The following is a 17987-nucleotide window of genomic DNA, read 5'->3' as shown; positions in this document are numbered from 1 at the left end:
AATGGTACCTGGTTTTCCTTGCATTTCTTTGAGAAATAATAACATATTACTAATAACATTGATTACCTTTTTATGTGTCTCCTTTGGTACATGTGTATTCGACTCTTATACTGGCTTAAACGAGTGTGTTGCTTCTGCCCATTGAGTGAGTTCAAAGTCCTCTTGTCTCTCGTGAACGTGAGTCCCCATTGGGTATTTAATCCACAAATATTTTCTCCTAATCAGTGGCTTCTCTGTTCCTTTTCTCAGTGGCAATGTTTGATGCAAAAAACTTCTTCATCTTCAATTTTCTCTTACGTATCGTGCTCTTGCCGTAGTGACTTAGAACTCTTTGCTTACTGTGAATTCCTGACCATTTTCTCCCATGTAGTCCTCTTGCACAATAGTTTTGGCTCTTATACTTAGATCTGTGACCATTTTGAGTTCATTGCTGTGTAAGTTGTGATTTCCAGCAACAGCTGTGGGGGAGCTTTGTCCTGACAGGTTTAGGAGAGCCTAGGGGACACTTGTGTTTCAGAGTTAGTCTCCCCTGGGCCAGGAATGGAGATTTCACCCTGCTGCACCTGTTAGTGAAAGGCTGAGTGCCTTTGGGGAGGGGAGATACATGGGGGCTGTGGTCATATACGGCATGTACTCCCCGTTCTCTGGGACTGGGTACAAAGGAGCTCCAGGAGCCCCAGGGCAGTCCTGCTCACAGGTGCCTTTAGAGGCAGAAACACACTGAGAGCAGGAGAGCATAACACAGAAAAGACCCCAGGGATCCCAGCGGATCTGGGTTGGGATCCTAGAGGGTCTTCTATGGACGGGCACATTTTCCATGTATATGCCCTTCTATGGGTGGGTGGGAAAGAGGACTCGCACACAGTCGGAACTCAGGAAACATGCCCAGAAGGAGTGGAGCGGATTGAAGGCATGTCCCACAGTTTGCAGTATTTTTCCAACATGAAAATCATGGTATTTGCCTGCATCAAAGGTGCTGGGGGGACGCATGCTGCCTCGGTCAGTAGAGCGTGCAACTTTCATCTCAGGGTCATGCATTAGAGTCCCACGTAGGTGATGGAGCCTAGCTGAAATTTTAAAAAAAATAATAATAAATAGAAAACGAAGAGGTGCATGCTTCAGGAATCAGAATTACTCCCCCTAAGGTAAGGAGGGGGCATCTACCTTGGTCCTTGCAGTTCAAGAGCCATTCTGAGCACTACAGAATCCTAAATGTAGATTAACCTAGAGAACCTACACTTTTAATATTTGTTGGGTTTCCCCTGTGTGGTTAGAGGTCCACTGGCAGACAAAAGTTGACATGCTGAGCACAGAAGCGGACCAAGAAACAGACTATTACCTGGATGCACCACATTATTCTCCGTCCTCACTGCAGTCTCCCTGGAAATGGGAATGGGCAATCGAAATGCCTGGTATTCAACACAGGTTAAGAAAAAATGGAAAGTTTGGGTTAACAGTTTAAATTATTGTGTCCTCAGATTGACTTTGATGGCAAGTGGAGACTCTGTTGCACGTCTTCTAGGTTCTGCAGGTGGAAATGAGGGGCTAAGGGACAAACTAATTATACAACTCAGAATAACTTTGGTAACTTAGTATCTTCACACTTGACACAGTTTTCTTTCATTTTGTCTGATCCCATAGTCTCATGCTTGAGTCTAAACACATTTGTACAAGGAAGGTGATATCAATACCACACCTAAAATCTGTACCGCTAAATGTTGTAGTGCTTATTCCTAATGGTACTTTAGGCTTGTTTCTAACTGCCTGTAGCTACGTTTCGGCTGACTCTCAAGGCAGCCCATTCTAACCATGTGTGCACTTCTCTTTGGCCCCACCACCAGGTGAAGCAGTGCATCTGAGCTGTCTCCATCGCTGGGGGAAGGATGTAGGTCAGATAGGTAATAAAGAGAAAGGGGGACTGGGGTGCAGCAAAAAGAAAGCATGCTTATGTGTGGGTTGATTCCAGAGAGGACCATTGCATTGCTTTTTAAAATTTTTTAATTTACTTATTTGAGAGAGAGTACTTGAGATATCAGGAGCGGTGGTGGGGGTAGTGGAAGAGGAACAGAGAGAAGCTGACTCACCACTGAGCAGGGAGCTGGACATACGGGCTTATCCCAGGACCCTGGGATTCTGACCTGAGCCAAAGACTGACACTTAAACAACTGAGCCACCCAGGTGCGCTTTAAAATAATTTTTAAACTAATCTGGTCCACTTAACATAGGCATTGTATTAGTTTCACATAAGGTCATGGGATTTATTTTGTATTTCTTTTTTAAATATTATTTATTTATTTAGAGCAGGGGTGATGGGCAGACGGAGAGGAAGAAAGAATCCCAAGCTGACTGCACTGAGCATGAAGGCTAAACTGGGGCTCAATCGCATGACCCTGAGATCATGACCTGAGCTGAAATCAAGAGTCAGACGCTGAACCGAGAGAGCCACCTTGGTATTTCTAAGAATGATATGTTTAGCCTTCTCTCTGAAATAGGCACTGAGTAATGAGCAAGGCGGAGAGAAACCATAGTACCCATAGGCGCCAAGGTCAGATTGCCCAAAATGTACCACAATGGCATATTTGGGGGAAACAGAATGCCACAACGACCACTGGTGCATGTTCATTCAGACTCCAAGATCTCTGAGAAAACTCGAGATTGCAGGGTTAAAAATAACCTGAAAGGATCAGAGTGAAATGCCCTTGGGATGTGTGTGCTCTGATCTAAAGTACACAGCAGAAGATGTTTTGTAGATAGGAAGCCAGCTGTAAACAGCACACTGTGCATTCCCTTTTTTGTTTTCTTATCCTGTGTTAAAGACCGAGTACAATGCTGTTTACAATTAATTGATCACAGCCAGTTGCAGATTTCTTTATTCCTTCTCCACTGCCATTACTTCACTTGACTAACCCTGTGTACGTGGAAGATGCGCCTTACTAAGCCCCTGCTGTAAATCATTATAGTACTATATCACTGTAGAAGGTATATTAGATTATGGAAAATAAACCTCAGGACCTCGGGCTGTTTGCTTGGGGTCCCCTGTGCCTCGCTATACTGTCGTCTCTTTTTCTTTTTTTAAAAGATTTATTTATTTGAGAGAGAGAATGAGATAGAGAGAGAGTGAGCATGAGGGGGGGGAGGGTCAGAGGGAGAAGCAGACTCCCTGCTGAGCAGGGAGCCCAATGCGGGACTCGATCCCTGGAATCCAGGATCATGACCTGAGCGGAAGGCAGCCGCTTAACCAACTGAGCCACCCAGGCGCCGCGGTAGTCTCTTTTTCTCATTTCCTTCGCCACCCCAGGTCCCCGACTCTCTGAGGTCGACAATATTGATTATTTTGAATTGAAGCTACCCAAAAAGAAACTGGTACCAGGACACTCAAACCCTCCTCTGTCTCCCTGAAAGCAGGAAACCAATCTCCCATATGAAAAAGGCACCCCCTGTACTAAGAAGTAAAAAGACATCCTTCTCACCAGGGTTTCTAAATTCGGTCTAGACACTCTCTAAATTAAAACTTCCCCAAATCCCTGAGAAATGTATTTTCTCCTTGTCTAAAATGCATAAAAACTGTCTGCCTTAATACTTTATATTTCTTTAAGGGTCTCCATTTCAATATCCGTTCTCCATGCGTATTCAATGTCTCAGTGAAACTTAATTCTTACTTAAGCTGGGAGACCAGGACAGGTAACAGAGGAACTTCTCCTTCCCTGCATACCTTTTTTGTGATCCTAATATCTTAGCCAATGATTTGTAAAGGAAAGAAGTAACAGAATTATATACCTGGGAAAAAGATTTGTCCCCAGGAAGGAATTTCTGGTATTTTTAACAGTGGAAATATCTACATTTGATCCAAAGTCTCCTAAAAAGTATTTATTTTTAAGTTGAACTTCTAATTTAAGTGTCCCCTGAAATTCAGATGTGCCTTCCCAGAGGGTACGTTAGGAGACTCCACAGGGAAGCTCGCAGCCAAGTCCTGTGTGGGGGCCGTGCTGCCATCAAGTGCTGAAGGAGTTTGGGAAAATCTCTTCATCTCTCTGCGCTCAGCTTCCTCATGTGTAAGATAAGGTTGTTATTCAAATTCTCCACGGTCCCTTCCTGCTCAGTTTCTCTGAGTGCACAAGGGTCTGCGGTGCCTTTGAAGCAGCCCTGGGGACTGCAGCTGAGACCTGACTTGGTCCCTTCACTGTGTGTCTCTTGCAGGAGCCTGAGCTGAGCCCACACTGAAAACAGAGAACAGAGGGAGCATTTGGGAGACAGAAAATCAGCAGGTTTGGAGGATGAGAATAACGCAAAGAAGGACAAGGCAATGGTGGAGCAGGTGGTTGCCCAAAGGAGGTAAGAAGAAGGACAAGTTGGGTCCAGAAAAATCAGGGGAAACTGAGGAATGCATACAGCGGCATCCAACTCTGCAAGGAGCAGCCTGAGCTGAGCAAGGAGAACGAGGAGAGTAACTTCGTCCACGGTGAACCTGTGCACCTCCCGAGGAGCCCCACAGAATGGATCGGGGTTGGTTTGTACTGCAGGGAAGCACCAGTTCCAAGAGGAGGAGGAGGAGGAGGGGCACCTGGGTGGCTACATCTTTAAGCGTCTGCCTTCAGCTCAGGTCATAATCTAAGGGTCCTGGGATCGAGCCCCGCATGGGGCTCTCTGCTCGGCGGGAAGCCTGCTTCTCCCTCTCCCGCTCCCCCTGCTTGTGTTCCCTCTCTCGCTATGTCTCTCTCTGTCAAATAAATAAAGAAAATCTTAAAAAAAAAAAAAGAGGTGGACGATGTGACCATGAGGTTCTGCCCCAGACCCCTAGCTTTGACCTTGGAGCTCCCTCACGGTCGATGTTCTCCAAGTAAGTGTGGGCTTAGAGGGATCAGTGATGTTTGGATAAAGGTTGGACTTGTCCATTCTTACCACAAAGAGTTCTACCCTAAGGTCAGGAAGGGCCAGGTTAGGAGACCCTTGCCTCTGAGGCAGTGATACCAATTATATTCTTCTGAATTTATGGTTGTCAAAGACTTTACACACCTTTGTCTTGACCGTGTGTTGAGTGTTTCATTTTCCTTAGTCTCTGTTATGAACTTGGAATTCTGACATCAATAAGATTTCACAGAGGAGGTCAAAGCAGTGAGAGGAAGAATGCAAACAAAATCTTGTAGCTCAGCGCCCCTGGGTGGCTCAGTTCATCGAGAGCCTGCCTTCAGCTCAGGTCATGATCCCAGGCTCCAGGGATCAAGCCCCATTGAGGGGGGTGGCTCCCTGCTCAGCAGTGGAGTCTGCTTCCCCCTGTCCCTTCCCCAGCTGTTCTCTATCTTTCTCTCTGTCTCTCTCTCACTCTTGCTTTCTCCCTCACGCTGTCTCTCAAATAAATATATAAAATCATTTTAAAAACTGTTGTAGCTCTCCTAACCTGGGGTATGGTGGCAGTGCAGAGGATGGAGGGGGGAGGGGGCTAGGCCGAAGACATCTCTTCCTACTGAGAGAACCATTGAGAGGAATCCAAGAGGACAGTCCCTCTTCATCAGAGCTCACCACAGGGGAGTGTCATGGGGCATTGAGAGTGTAGGGCAGGCTCCTCTGGAAGGAAGGGTATTTGTTGCCTCCTGGAAGAAAGCAGAGAGCATTCGTGCATGTATTTGGGACAGGAATGTAGTTGAGATTAGAAATTTGCCACCCCCTTTATCAGATCCATGAAGGAATGTCTCCGAGAGCTTCCTCAGTGCTTGGTTTGGTCCTAGGAGTCATGAGTACAGAGATGAGTAAAACATTATCCCAATTGTCGTGGGGCTCTCAGTCTAGTTACCAGAAGTCATGAAAAGTGTAGTGGTGGTGGATTCCTTGGAGGAAGTGGCCAGTGCTGCCTGGGGATGGCCTGGTCTCCCTCCGTGTTTTCCAACAGCTGGATGACCTGTCCTGACCCAGGGACCCTGGGCCTCAACTCAATTTCAGCCTCTCAGGACACAGCCAACACCTAGGTTCCATGTAAACCCAAAGCAGTCAACACTATGAAGGTCTGCAGAGGAAACTGCTGCTATCAGTAGCTCCCCACTTTGTCTTGGCCAACTGGAAAATAGAGGCGAGTTCATTAAGTCTTGTAGGGTCATCCTTGCCCTAATGATCAGGGATTAGTCTTTCTCTCTGTTAAGTGAAATACTTTCTAGCTTCAGTATTCTCTCTCCACTTAAAAACTTTGGAACTATTGGCTAAAGTATAGATCAAGTAGCTACAGTGAAAAAGGGGTAAAGCAACTTCCAAGCTGCAGTGAGAATGTGCAGAAACTCTTATACTGAATAATAATCGGACAAATCACTTTTAAATTGCACAAAAGGTTTATACAGTAATTCTGGAATAGACAATGTAAGTCTGTCGCTTTCTCCTTCTTCTTAACATTGCTTTGATAATTTAAGATCATTTCCATTTCCATATAAACATTTGGATCAGCTTAGAAATACTTACTAAAATGTCTGCTAGAAGGTTGATTGGCATTGTATTAGATCTTTTGATCAATTTGGGAAGAATTGTCCTCTAACCATAATGAGTCTTCCAATCCACCACAAATTTTATCTCCCCATGTATTTAGTTCTTTAATTTCTGGAAGTAGTGCTCTGCAGTTTTCAGTGTAATGTTCTGACACATATTGTGTCTGATAAGACAATGCAATAGGAAAACTGGTCAAAAGACTTGAAGAAGAAATGCTTCACAAAAGAAGATACACAAATGGCCAAAAAGCACTTGAAAAGATGCTCCACTTGAAACCATTGAAAAGCATGAAGTTGAACATAAATCAAAAGGGATTCACTAATGTCTCTGCAAGGCTCCATCTTAAACTAAGTAACCTTTTCCTTCTCTTCTGCAAACCTCTGCTCCTCCCCTCTAAGCCTTTTGTTTCAGGAGCCTGGTACCACCCTAAAGACAGGATGAAGGAGGCTGGCAGCATGCACACAATTTCTGTCAAAATAAAACACCCCCCCGCCCCTTCCTTCAGGGGGAGGGGACTTACAGTTTTTGAGGGCCTTGGCCTGTTCTAGCCCCCTGTGCCCCGAAAAGCAATAAAGCTATTGTTCCTCAATATTCCAAACTCTGTCTTCGTCTTATATTTTGGCTCTGAAGCACAGAGGTCAGTTTTCGACGGTACACTCAGCCACTGGGAAGATAAATTAATACTACAGTGAGTTACCATTACACAACCATCCCCGTGGCTAAAATTACGAAGACCGAAAACATATGTGGTGAGGATGTAAAGTAACTAGACGTTTCATACACTTGTGGGAATGAAAAATGGTCCAACCACCGAGAAAAGCTGAACCACAGATAAACATTTACCAATCACGTGAACGGCCATTCCTCTCCTAAGGATTTACACAATATGGCCACACAGCAAACTGCACATGAATATTCATCATAGCTTTATTCCCCATGGCCAAACCCAGGAAACTGCATAGATGGCCATGAATAGGTGAATGTACAGACCAAATATATCCATACAGAGGAATACTCCTTAGCAATGAAAAATTCTGAACTGGTGATCCATTAGTAATATGGATAGATATAAGAATCCTTAGGCTGCACGGAGGAATGTAGGCATAAAAGAGTTCCATTTCCATAACGTGGTTAAAAATCAAGCCGTCTTTGATGCCAGTGGTTGCCTGGGGCTGAGGGTGAAGGCAGTGAGAGACTTCAATGGATCCACCCAAGGGAAGCTGTGAGGTAGAAGAAATGCCCTGTGTCCTGAATGGAGCAGTAGTTTCAATTGTATGTACATCTGTGAAAATGCATTTAGTTGTACAGTTTATCTTTTTTAATTTTTATTTGTTGAGAAAGCACTCACACTGCATCCTCTCTCTCTTACCCTCCAAAGGAGGAGAAGAACGATCATCAGTGGCAATGGGCAGCTGTGGAAACAACACCTAAAATCACGTTCATGCTCAGGAGAGAACAATGTGCCTCCTCCTTGAGGTTTCAGGTCCTCTACACGTTCAGAGAAAATTCTCTAGTAACAAACTGTAGAAATGAACTGGAGGGTATTATGCTAAGTGAAATTAAGTCAATCAGAGAAAGACATGTATCCTATGACCTCACTGATAGGAGGGATTCTTAATCTTAGGAAACAAATTGAGGGTTGCTGGAGTGGTGGGGGTGGGAGGGATGGGGTGCCTGGGTGATGGGCATTGGGGAGGGTATGTGCTATGGTGAGCACTGTGAATTGTGTAAGACTGATGAATCACAGACCTGTACCTCTGAAACAAATAATATATGTTTAAAAAAAGAGAGAGAGAGAAGCTAGTAGGAAGGGAAAAATGAAGGGGAGGAAATCGGAGGGGGAGATAAGCCATGAGAGAAGATGGACTCTGAGAAACAAACTGAGGGTTCTAGAGGGGAGGGGTGGGGGGATGGGTTACCTGGTGATGGGTATTAAAGAGGGCACATTCTGCATGGAGCACTGGGTGTTATGCACAAACAATGAATCATGGAACTCTACATGAAAAACTAATGATGTAATGTATGTTGATTAACATAACAATAAAAAATTTTAAAAAATAATAAAAAAGAGAGAGAGAAGCTAGTAGGAAGGGAAAAATGAAGGGGAGGAAATCAGAGGGGGAGACGAACCATGAGAGACGATGGACTCTGAGAAACAAACAGAGGGTTCTAGAGGGGAGGGGGTGGGGGGATGGGTTAGCCTGGTGGTGGGTATTAAAGAGGGCAGCATTGAAGGGAGCACTGGCTGTTATAGGCAAACAATGAATCATGGAACACTACATCAAAAACTATTGATGTAATGTATGGTGATTAACATAACATAATAAAATAAAATTAAAAGAAAGAAAGAAAGAAATGATCTCTGAAAGTACAGCCTTAATTGTACACTTTAAAGGGATGCCGTCTACTGTACCTAAATTATACCTCAGCAACATTCATGTAATAATCTACTATATTTCTCTATACTAGCAGTGAGCATTTAGAAAATGAAATTTTTAAAAAAAGGAAATGAAATTCAATAAACAGAGTGGAGATTCATGTCCACCTTCATTAAATGTATGAGAACACATGTAACAAAGATGCCTGAAAACTCTTGCTGAAATAAATTAAAGGATACTAAATAATTAGGAAAAAATATATCACATTCATGGACTAGACCACTCAAATTTGTTGGAACATCAAATCAGCATTATTCTGATTCATACTGGAGAAGGCAATTTGGGGGCAAATTTACAAGCTAATTCTCAAATGTATTTGGAAATCAACATACCTAAATAGCCAAGACAACCTTGAAGAATTAAATTGGAGAAATTTACTAAATTTTAAACCTCACCGTAAAGCTACAGTAATTAAGGTGCTCTTAATGGTGTAAGTAACACAATGTAAATATATCAATGTGAGAGAGTAGAGAGTAATAAAATTTCCTGATACGCATATACATTTTTAAAATTTTTCTTTTAATTTTACTTCTTTTCAATTATTTTCTTTTTAAGTAATCTCTGCATCCCACATGGCGCTCAAACTCAAAAAAAAAAAAAAATAAAAGGTTGTGAGTTTTACCTGAGCACTGATTAGTACAGCTGCATGGGACAGGGAATCTTTACCAGGAGAGAGTGTCATGACAAAGGAAATTTTGATAAAGGGTTATATACCAAAATATATTTTTTACATAAAAAGTGACAAATTTTTATACAAAAGACATTGTAGAAAGTCACTGCATTTCCCGGTCTTAAATTTCTAGTACATGTAGGGCTGTATGGCTTTAATGTTATGGGAACCAGGGAAGTGTCTTCCTTTTTCTTATCTTTTCCAGAATGCTCCTTTTGGGTTCTTTTCTTTCATAAAGCAGATGTCCAATGTGTGCTTGGGGTGAAATAGAGCCCATGCATTGAGGTTTTGTGGATTCATTTTGACCTTGGTAAATGTGAAAGCATCGCTTCCTTGGGAGCCCAGGGGCAGGACCCACAAACATTAAAGGTGGACAATTGCCTTTATCAGTGCTACAGCGACCTCCTAAGTCTCTGGCTCCTAAGATCTAGGGGGGAACCTGTGCTGAAGAAGTGAAGAGGTGCTTCAGGGCACCACTTCCCCTGCCTGCCTGTTTCTCTCTCCTCAACCTCAGCTTCTATGCCACTGAACACCACTGCACACATCTACTGTGGACATCATCCATCATTGACCCATGACCTCGAACTGCCCATGTTTGCTTCCAGGAATACAACCACAGGTCAATGGCATGAGGTCAACTCAAAGAAATCTAGCAAGCCATGGTCCACCTTTTTAAAATTGTTCCAAATTTTTAAAAAATATTTTTCCAGTATAGTTAACATACAGTTCCATGAGTTTCCAGTATATAACATGGTGATTGAACATTTCCATACATTGCCCAGTGCTCATTACCACAAGTACACTTCTTAATCCCCATCACCTCACCCATCCCCCAAGCCCCCCTACCCTCGGCAACCATCAGTTAGTTCTCTATAGTTAAGGGTCTCTTTCCTGGTTTGTCTCTCTCCCTTTTCTATTTCCTTTGCTTACATGTTTTGTTTCTTAAATTCCACATAGGAGTGAGATCATGGGGTATTTATCTTTCTCTCACTGACTTATTTCACTTAGCAGAATACACTCTGGCTCCATCTGTGTCCTTGCAAATGGCAAGATTTCATTCTTTTTTTTGGCTGAATAATATTCCATGGTATAAATAGATAGATAGACAGATAGATAGATAGATATAGATATGTGTGTGTGTGTGTGTGTGTGTGTGTGTGTGTGTGTGTGTACACACACATATATATATATATCTTCTTTATCCATTCATCTTTCGATGGACACTTGGGTTGCTTCCATATCTTGGCTATTGGAAATAATGCTGTAATAAACAAGATACGGGGCATATATCTTTCCAAATTAGTGTTTTCACTAATTTCATTTTCTTTGGGTAAATCCCCAGTAGTAGAATTACTGGGTCACATGATAATTCTATTTTTAATTTTCTGAGGACCATCCATACTGTCTTCCACAGTGGCTGCACCAGTTTGCATTCCCACCAACAGTGCATGAGGGTTCCTTTTTCTCCACATCCACACCAACACTTGTTTCTTGTGTTTTTGATTTTAGCCATTCTGACAGGTGTGAGGTGATAACCTCATAGTGGTTTTGATTTGCATTTCCTCAATGATGAATGATGTTGAGCATCTCTTCACCTGTCTGTTGGCCATCTATATGTCTTTTCTGGAGAAATGTCTATCCATGTCTTCTATTTTTAATTGGATTATTTGGGTTTTTGGGTGTTGAGTTGTATGTGTTTTTTTTTAAGATTTATTTATTTATTTGACAGAGAGACACAGCGAGAGGGGGAACACAAGCAGGGGGAGTGGGAGAGGGAGAAGCAGGCTTCCCGCTGAGCAGGGAGCCCAATGCGGGGCTCAATCCCAGGACCTTGAGATCATGACCCGAACCGAAGGCAGACGCTTAACAACTGAGCCACCCAGGCGCCCCGAGTTCTATATGTTCTTTATTTATTTTGGATACTAACCCCTTATCAGATATGTCATTTACAAATATCTCCTCCAATTCAGTAGATTGTCTTTTTGTTTTGTTGATGTATTCCTTTGCTGTTTAGAAGATTTTATTTTGATGGGTCCCGACAGTTTATTTTTGCTTTTGTCTCCTTTGCCTTAGGTGACAAATCTAACTCTTGCTTTTCTGGGTTGTGCTTCATGGAAACACAGGATGGAGAGAGAGCCACAATGTTTCCCCAAGGTCAGCCTATGCTCTGGTGGAGTTGGTACCTTTGTGGGAGGCAATCAGTTATGTCCTTTCACGGATGCCTTTCCAGTGTTCCACATCAGCTCTCAGTTCTGGGCCCTAAAAGGAAGCTCACCAAGATGAGGCCCTATCCATACCTCCTCTAATGCTGGACCCTAGGGAAAAGCCAGGGGCAGGAGTATAGAAGCTGCATCCATGTGTGAGAACTCATCACCCTCTGAAATTGCCGGTGTTGGTGCTCTTGGCCTCAGATCCTCACCTGCCGACAACAGCCCTCTCGGCACCTGTCACAGGGTACTGTCAGGACCAGTAGAAAGGTGAAAGCATCTGGGAAAATATCAAGCAGTCAATGTGAACAGAGGTGGGGGCCTCCCCCAAGGTACATACATGCGGTGACTCTGTCTGAAGGAGAGTGCTGGCTGGACTCCAGTGCTCCACTTCTCCATGTGCAGCGAGCACCCAGCCACAGAGTCTCAGGCCCCTTCCTAAGGATGGGGGCTGCTTGGACAGTATGCAGTGATAATAAAGTCTTTATTTGTCTGACATTCTGTACTATTCAGAGTGTATCTGCAAGTACTATGCTCAATTGATCCAATTAATCTTCATGGTCCCAATTGTAGATAGACAGGTATTAGTATGTTCACCTAAGCAAACAAAATGAATGGTTGCTTTGCAAAAGAAGAAATACAGGTAACTAACAGATTCAAACTAAAACAAGATACTATTTTTCATCTGTCATATTGACAAGAATTATTTCAAAAGTTAATGTTTGTTTGGCATTTTGTAAAGCTCACTGAGTCACTATTAAGTACCAGGCAGTAGGAGAGACAGAAAGGACATACAGACCTGGATTAGTCCATCTGAGTCCTTGCCCTCAAGAGGCTTTGATCTAGAGCAGAGCTTCTCGACCTCTGCACAACTGACGTTAGAGTTGGGCTACCCTTTGTTTGCGGGAGAGGTTCCTGTGCTTGAAGGATGCTCAGCAGCATCCCAGCCTCTTCATACTAGATTCCAGTAGTACCCCATCCCCAGTTGAGATAACCAAAAATGTCTCCAGACATTGCAAAATGTCTCCTGGGCAGCAAAATTGCCCCCAGTTGAAAACCACTTGTCCAGGTTAACAAGAAAACTGGGAAATTGTGTTTATGAACTCGTGGTGAGAGTAGTATTTTAATTGGAGGGCAATGTGACAATGTGTCTTGAACTTCCTCAGACACCTTGCTCCAGCAATTTCACTTCTGCTAGGCCAGGGAAACAGCAAGAGAGCTTAGTGTAGCTTGGCTGTGAATGAAGAAAGCAAGCCTTGCTAGAAATTCTAACCCAAGTCTACACCCACCGGGATGTACACAAACTCAACACAGAAAACAGGTGAAATGTACCCATTACCAGATGCAACATAGTAAAATGAATATTGCCCAAGAAAAAGAGAAAAGTGTAATAGCAGCCGAGGAGCAAGTGATTCTCTACAAAGAAACAATAATCAGAGCAGAGAGCAACTTCTCCTCAGCCATAATAAAAGCCCACGGGAATGGAACGATATCTTTACGGACTTATGAGGAAAGAAAATCTAAAATTCTACATTACAATAAACTATTGTTCAAAAGTAAAGACAAAATTAAAACATTCTCAGACAAATAAAGATTGAAAGAAATGTTACCACTCACAGCATTAAAGACTTTTGGAAAGAAGCTGTTGACCAATAAGAAATGAGTAGCAAAGGCAGAGAATCAAGAGGCAGGGATCAAAATACCAGTAAACATATGGAGAACTAGTTCTTGTAATAAAAATAACCAGGATTACTAATTTAGGGAGGTTTAAAGATAAGGCCAAAGTAAAATACTGAAAACAGCATGTTAGAAAATAGAGTAAGTGGTCAAACTGCAAGGTTTCAATGTCTTCACGCTGTTGGGGGCGGGGGGGGGGTAGCAGGCACAGTCCTGAGGTCCAGAGTTCACTAAAGCAAGTGTGCACGTCAAAGCTTACGGTCGGCCATGAAAAGAACTGCACTTGAATGGGGGACTTCCATACCAGCAGCAAAAGTAAAGGGAATAAAGGAACTTTGATCAGTTACTCAGTCTGTGCTAGGAGACTGAAAAGAAGGGAAAAAAATGTCAAAGAAAACTGCAATAAATAGAGAGTACAAAATACTGTTGTTGGAACTAGGTCTGAATTCATCAGTCATCACAGTAAATGTAAACGGATAAAATACTACAGTTAAAAGACAGATTTTGAGATAGGATTCATCCACCCATATGCTGCTTAAAGGAGCTGAAATAACATCAGAAAAGATGGATGTGAAAAGATGGGAAGAAGAAAAATGTCAGAAACGTGGCTGAGCAAGACAAAGGCCCAGTGGTCAACCTGAGACTAGGCCGAAAAAGAACCCCGCTGATAACCAGGTATTGTTGGCAAAGCCACATTTGGCCTGGCCTGGAAGGAAGTCCCCAACATGCTCCAAAACTGGAGATCACCTCTGAGAAGCCAAAGCTTTAAAATTCCTTGGCGAAGGTGAACTTCAGGAACGGTCTGAAAGGGTCAACCACGCTGGCCTCAGAGCACAGCCTCAGTGTCTACACCAGAAACACGCAGCTGCTGGGGTAGATACACAGGAAGGTTTACTAAACTGAACATCTTCAAAATCAAGAACTTATTACGCAAACAGAAATGCCCAGGAAATGTTCTCATGGGAGCCGTGTGGTGTGTCTGGGAGAAAAGGTCCTGTGGTCGCATGTTAGTCTTAGGGTCCTCGTGAAGCTTAATAAGCTGTTCCTGAAATCCACATGGATAAATAAATGAGAAAACTGGCCCTGACAATTTTGGAGAAGAATGTAAAGGAGGTACTGAACTCTGTCCTCATCAGTTAAGACCACACTAACTTAAGACACATTATTGTCCTAAGGATAGAAAAGTAGACCTTGGAACAGGAGAGCACAGAGACGACCATCTGGGAAGCTGCTATGGGACAGAAGTAGTGTTACTATCTCAGGGTGAAAAGATGGATTGGTCAATTACTGGTGCAGGGACAGCAAGCCAGCCATACGGATGTCCATCCTGCACCAGAACTAAATTCCACATGGAGTTAACACGTGAATGTTAAAAGGAAAAGCAAAATTTCTGGGACAACAATGATCACCTCATGTTTCCTGGGTGATTTTCAGGCACTGGGCACTCTTTCAAGGAGATTACACTAAATCTGAAAAACAATGAAGCCAACACTATTATCCCCATTTTATAAAGGAGAAAGTGGGGTCCAGAGAGAGGTCTCACCCAAGTCACAGAGTCGCTAGGTACTGTGGCCTACCAGCACAGTGCTCTATATAATACAGGGGACTCTACAGAGCGGGAGCAGGTATGCACTTCATAAACAAGACACCCAAAGCACAAGCCATAAGAGAAAAGATGGGAAAGTGGGACTAGGTTAACTTCAAAATCTTTGACATAAGACACCATAAGCCACATGAAAGACAAGCTGTAGTCTAAAAAAAAAAGTCTTTGGAATGCAACACAGTGAACAAAAAATAGCATCTAGACTACAAAAAGAACTAAAACTTGGGCACCTGGGTGGCTCAGTCGATTGGGCATCTGCCTTCAGCTTGGGTCATGATCCTGGGGTCCTGGGATCGAGTCCCATGTTGGGCTCCCTGCTCTGCGGGGAGCCTGCTTCTCCCTCTCCTCCCCACTTTTGCTCTCTCTCAGTATCTCTGTCTCTCTCTCTCTCAAATAAATAAAATCTAAAAAACATTAGAACTAAAAATTAATGAGAAAAATGCACCCAGGCCAATAGGAACACCAGCAGGTGACAGAGGGGAAGCGGGAGAACTATGCTCACATTTCTGAGCAACATGGAAAATGCAAATGAAGTAATAAGATATAACTTCCCCACAGTCAGGTCAGCAAAATGTGTACTTCGACAGTACCTTGCCGGAAAAGTCGTGAGCCGAGGGCAGTCTGACACCATGCCAGGGGAATATGGGGATGTGAACAGGAGCAACGCTTTGGCAGGACAGAGAGGCCCCAGCAGCTGTGCATCCTGGGGGAGCCGCTGGGAGCTCGCCCACCCCGCCTCTCACCATCTCCGCTAGACAGTTTCTGCACAGTCTGCCATCAAAAAGCCTTCTCTCTCTCCCCACATCGGTAGGCATCAGTCAGTCCATCGGAGCCCCACAGAAACTCCCACACAGAACATAATGAGCCATTAAACACGACTTTGAAGACAAATGTTTAACCACGGGGGAAAACATTCACAGTACATTGTTTAAGAAGGGTTCAAAACATTATGTTCAATAAGATCCACATTTTAAGGAAAAATACAGGAAAGAGAAAATATGCAAAAACTATACACTAAATATTCACTGTGTTTATTTCTAACTAGTTTTATATGTACCCTTCTCCTAGTTGTATATCTTATTTCAAAAATTTAAATCTTCATTATTAACAGTGTAACTTTTGTGATTAAAAACAGTTTGTAAAACAGTGAATCATGGAACACTACATCAAAAGCTAATGATGTAATGTATGGTGATTAACATAACAATAAAAAATTTTAAAAAGTTTTAAAATCAATGTTTCCAATACTCTTCTGCTCTACATATTTATTTATATGTTATGAATACCCATATATTTTTATATGCACACAAATATGTGAATATATACTATATTATTAAATACTTTTGTTTCTCCTATTCTGGGCTCTGTGCTCAGTGCTTTACCTGCACAACCTCAAGGCCCACTCCCTAACACCAAGGAGCATCTCAGAACTTGCCAGAAGCAGCAGCCAGGTCTGGCTGACTCCAACACTTTTCTCGGCCATGCTTGACCAAAAACCCAGATGAAACCTCCAAACCTAAGTCTCTGGGTTGGTCAAGGTGGAGACAGAAACAGGTCTCCTGGCGGCAACGCTGCCATGTCCCACTTCTGCACACAGGGTCTCCTCGTGTGCCGACAGCTGTGACCTCAGGTGTGCAATGGACAACGAATAGGATTCATCTCATTGTGGAAGAGTTCCCAGTCTTCCAGAGCATCAGAGAGCACATCAAGGGGAGAAGTCTCCCTAGACAACTAGCAAGACTCACACACTCTCACAGAGACTGAGACATAACTGAGCATGAGCTACATGTCTGACAGATGTACATCACCTCCCAAAAGAAGATGGTCTGAGATTCAGTCCTGGCTGCGCCTCTGTCTTAGTCTCCTGAGGCTGTTGCAACAAAGGACCATAGACAGGGTGGTATGAAACAATAGAATTGTATTCTCTCCCAGTTCTGGAGGCTGGAAGTCTGAAATCAAGATGTCAACAGGGATGCAGACTCCAAGGGAGAATGTCTTCTTGCTCTCCCCCAGCTTCTGGTGGCTCCAGGCCCCCGGGCTGGTGGCTGCATCACTCCCATCCTGTCTCCACCTGCATGTGGCCCTCATCTCTGTGTGTCTCTCTGCCTTCTCTTCTGTCATTACGACAGGGGTCACTGGATTCAGGGCCCACCTGGATAGTTCAGGATGATCTCATCTCAAGACCCTTAACTCAATGACATCTGCAAAAACCCACCTAAGGTCACATTCCCAGGTTCCTGGTGGCCATACCTTCCGGAGGATCACCACTTAACTCATTATAGCTTCTTTCTAGTATTTAGTGACAGAAGCAAGGTATTGAACCCCTCTTAGCACTGATTCTTTATCTAGAAAATTAGGATATTAATTCCTGGGTGATTCTGAAAGTCTGTTCAGGTTACGTGTATGTATATATACACAAATATATAAAAGGTGCTTAACAGAGTGCCTAGCACATAGTCAGTCTAAACTAAATGTCACTTACTAGAGTCACCATCATGATCATGTTCTTCATCCCCAGTTCAGCAATGCTAGCTTCCTCCCGAATCAGCAGAGACAAGCCTTGGAGCTCAAAGAGGATGAGTAATTCACCCAAGGTTCCTACTGAACAATGTGGAGTCTGACACCAACCTCTTGCAGTCCACAGCTGTCAAAGGTCCATTCCAGGACCAAACTGCCTCTAGTTCACAGTGGTGAGGCAGCAAAGCAGGTGCAGGGGGGCGGGGGGGGCGGGGGAGTGGCCAATGGACAAAGAAGGCCATGCCAGCATTGAACGGGTAAATCTCCACGTGCAGCCCAGGGCCTGGCTGGCCTCAGGTCTGGGGCTCCTTCCAGTCAGGGGTGATACAGCAGTGCTTTGGAGATTCACATCAGCCCAGAACAGCAGGTGACGGCACACCCAGGATGCTCCGGAGAACAGACACAGGCAA

The 17987-nt window shown here is 43.6% G+C and overlaps 1 non-coding gene across 1 annotated transcript; it reads right to left on the bottom strand.

The window, feature by feature from the left end:
- Window positions 1-7804: 7804 nt before the first annotated feature.
- Window positions 7805-8017, bottom strand: LOC148161963 (small nucleolar RNA U3). Its single transcript, XR_015767251.1, has one exon. It is a non-coding gene; the product is annotated as a small nucleolar RNA U3 (small nucleolar RNA).
- Between the last annotated feature and the right edge of the window lie 9970 nt (window positions 8018-17987).

The sequence above is a fragment of the Eumetopias jubatus genome, unplaced genomic scaffold (genome assembly GCF_037043125.1).
Source record: "Eumetopias jubatus isolate StellerSeaLion01/CBP00866 unplaced genomic scaffold, mEumJub1_p1.0 scaffold_32, whole genome shotgun sequence".
Lineage (NCBI taxonomy): Eukaryota > Metazoa > Chordata > Mammalia > Carnivora > Otariidae > Eumetopias > Eumetopias jubatus.
The sequence above is the reverse complement of the archived record's forward strand: the minus strand, read 5'-3'. Positions and strand labels throughout refer to the sequence as shown.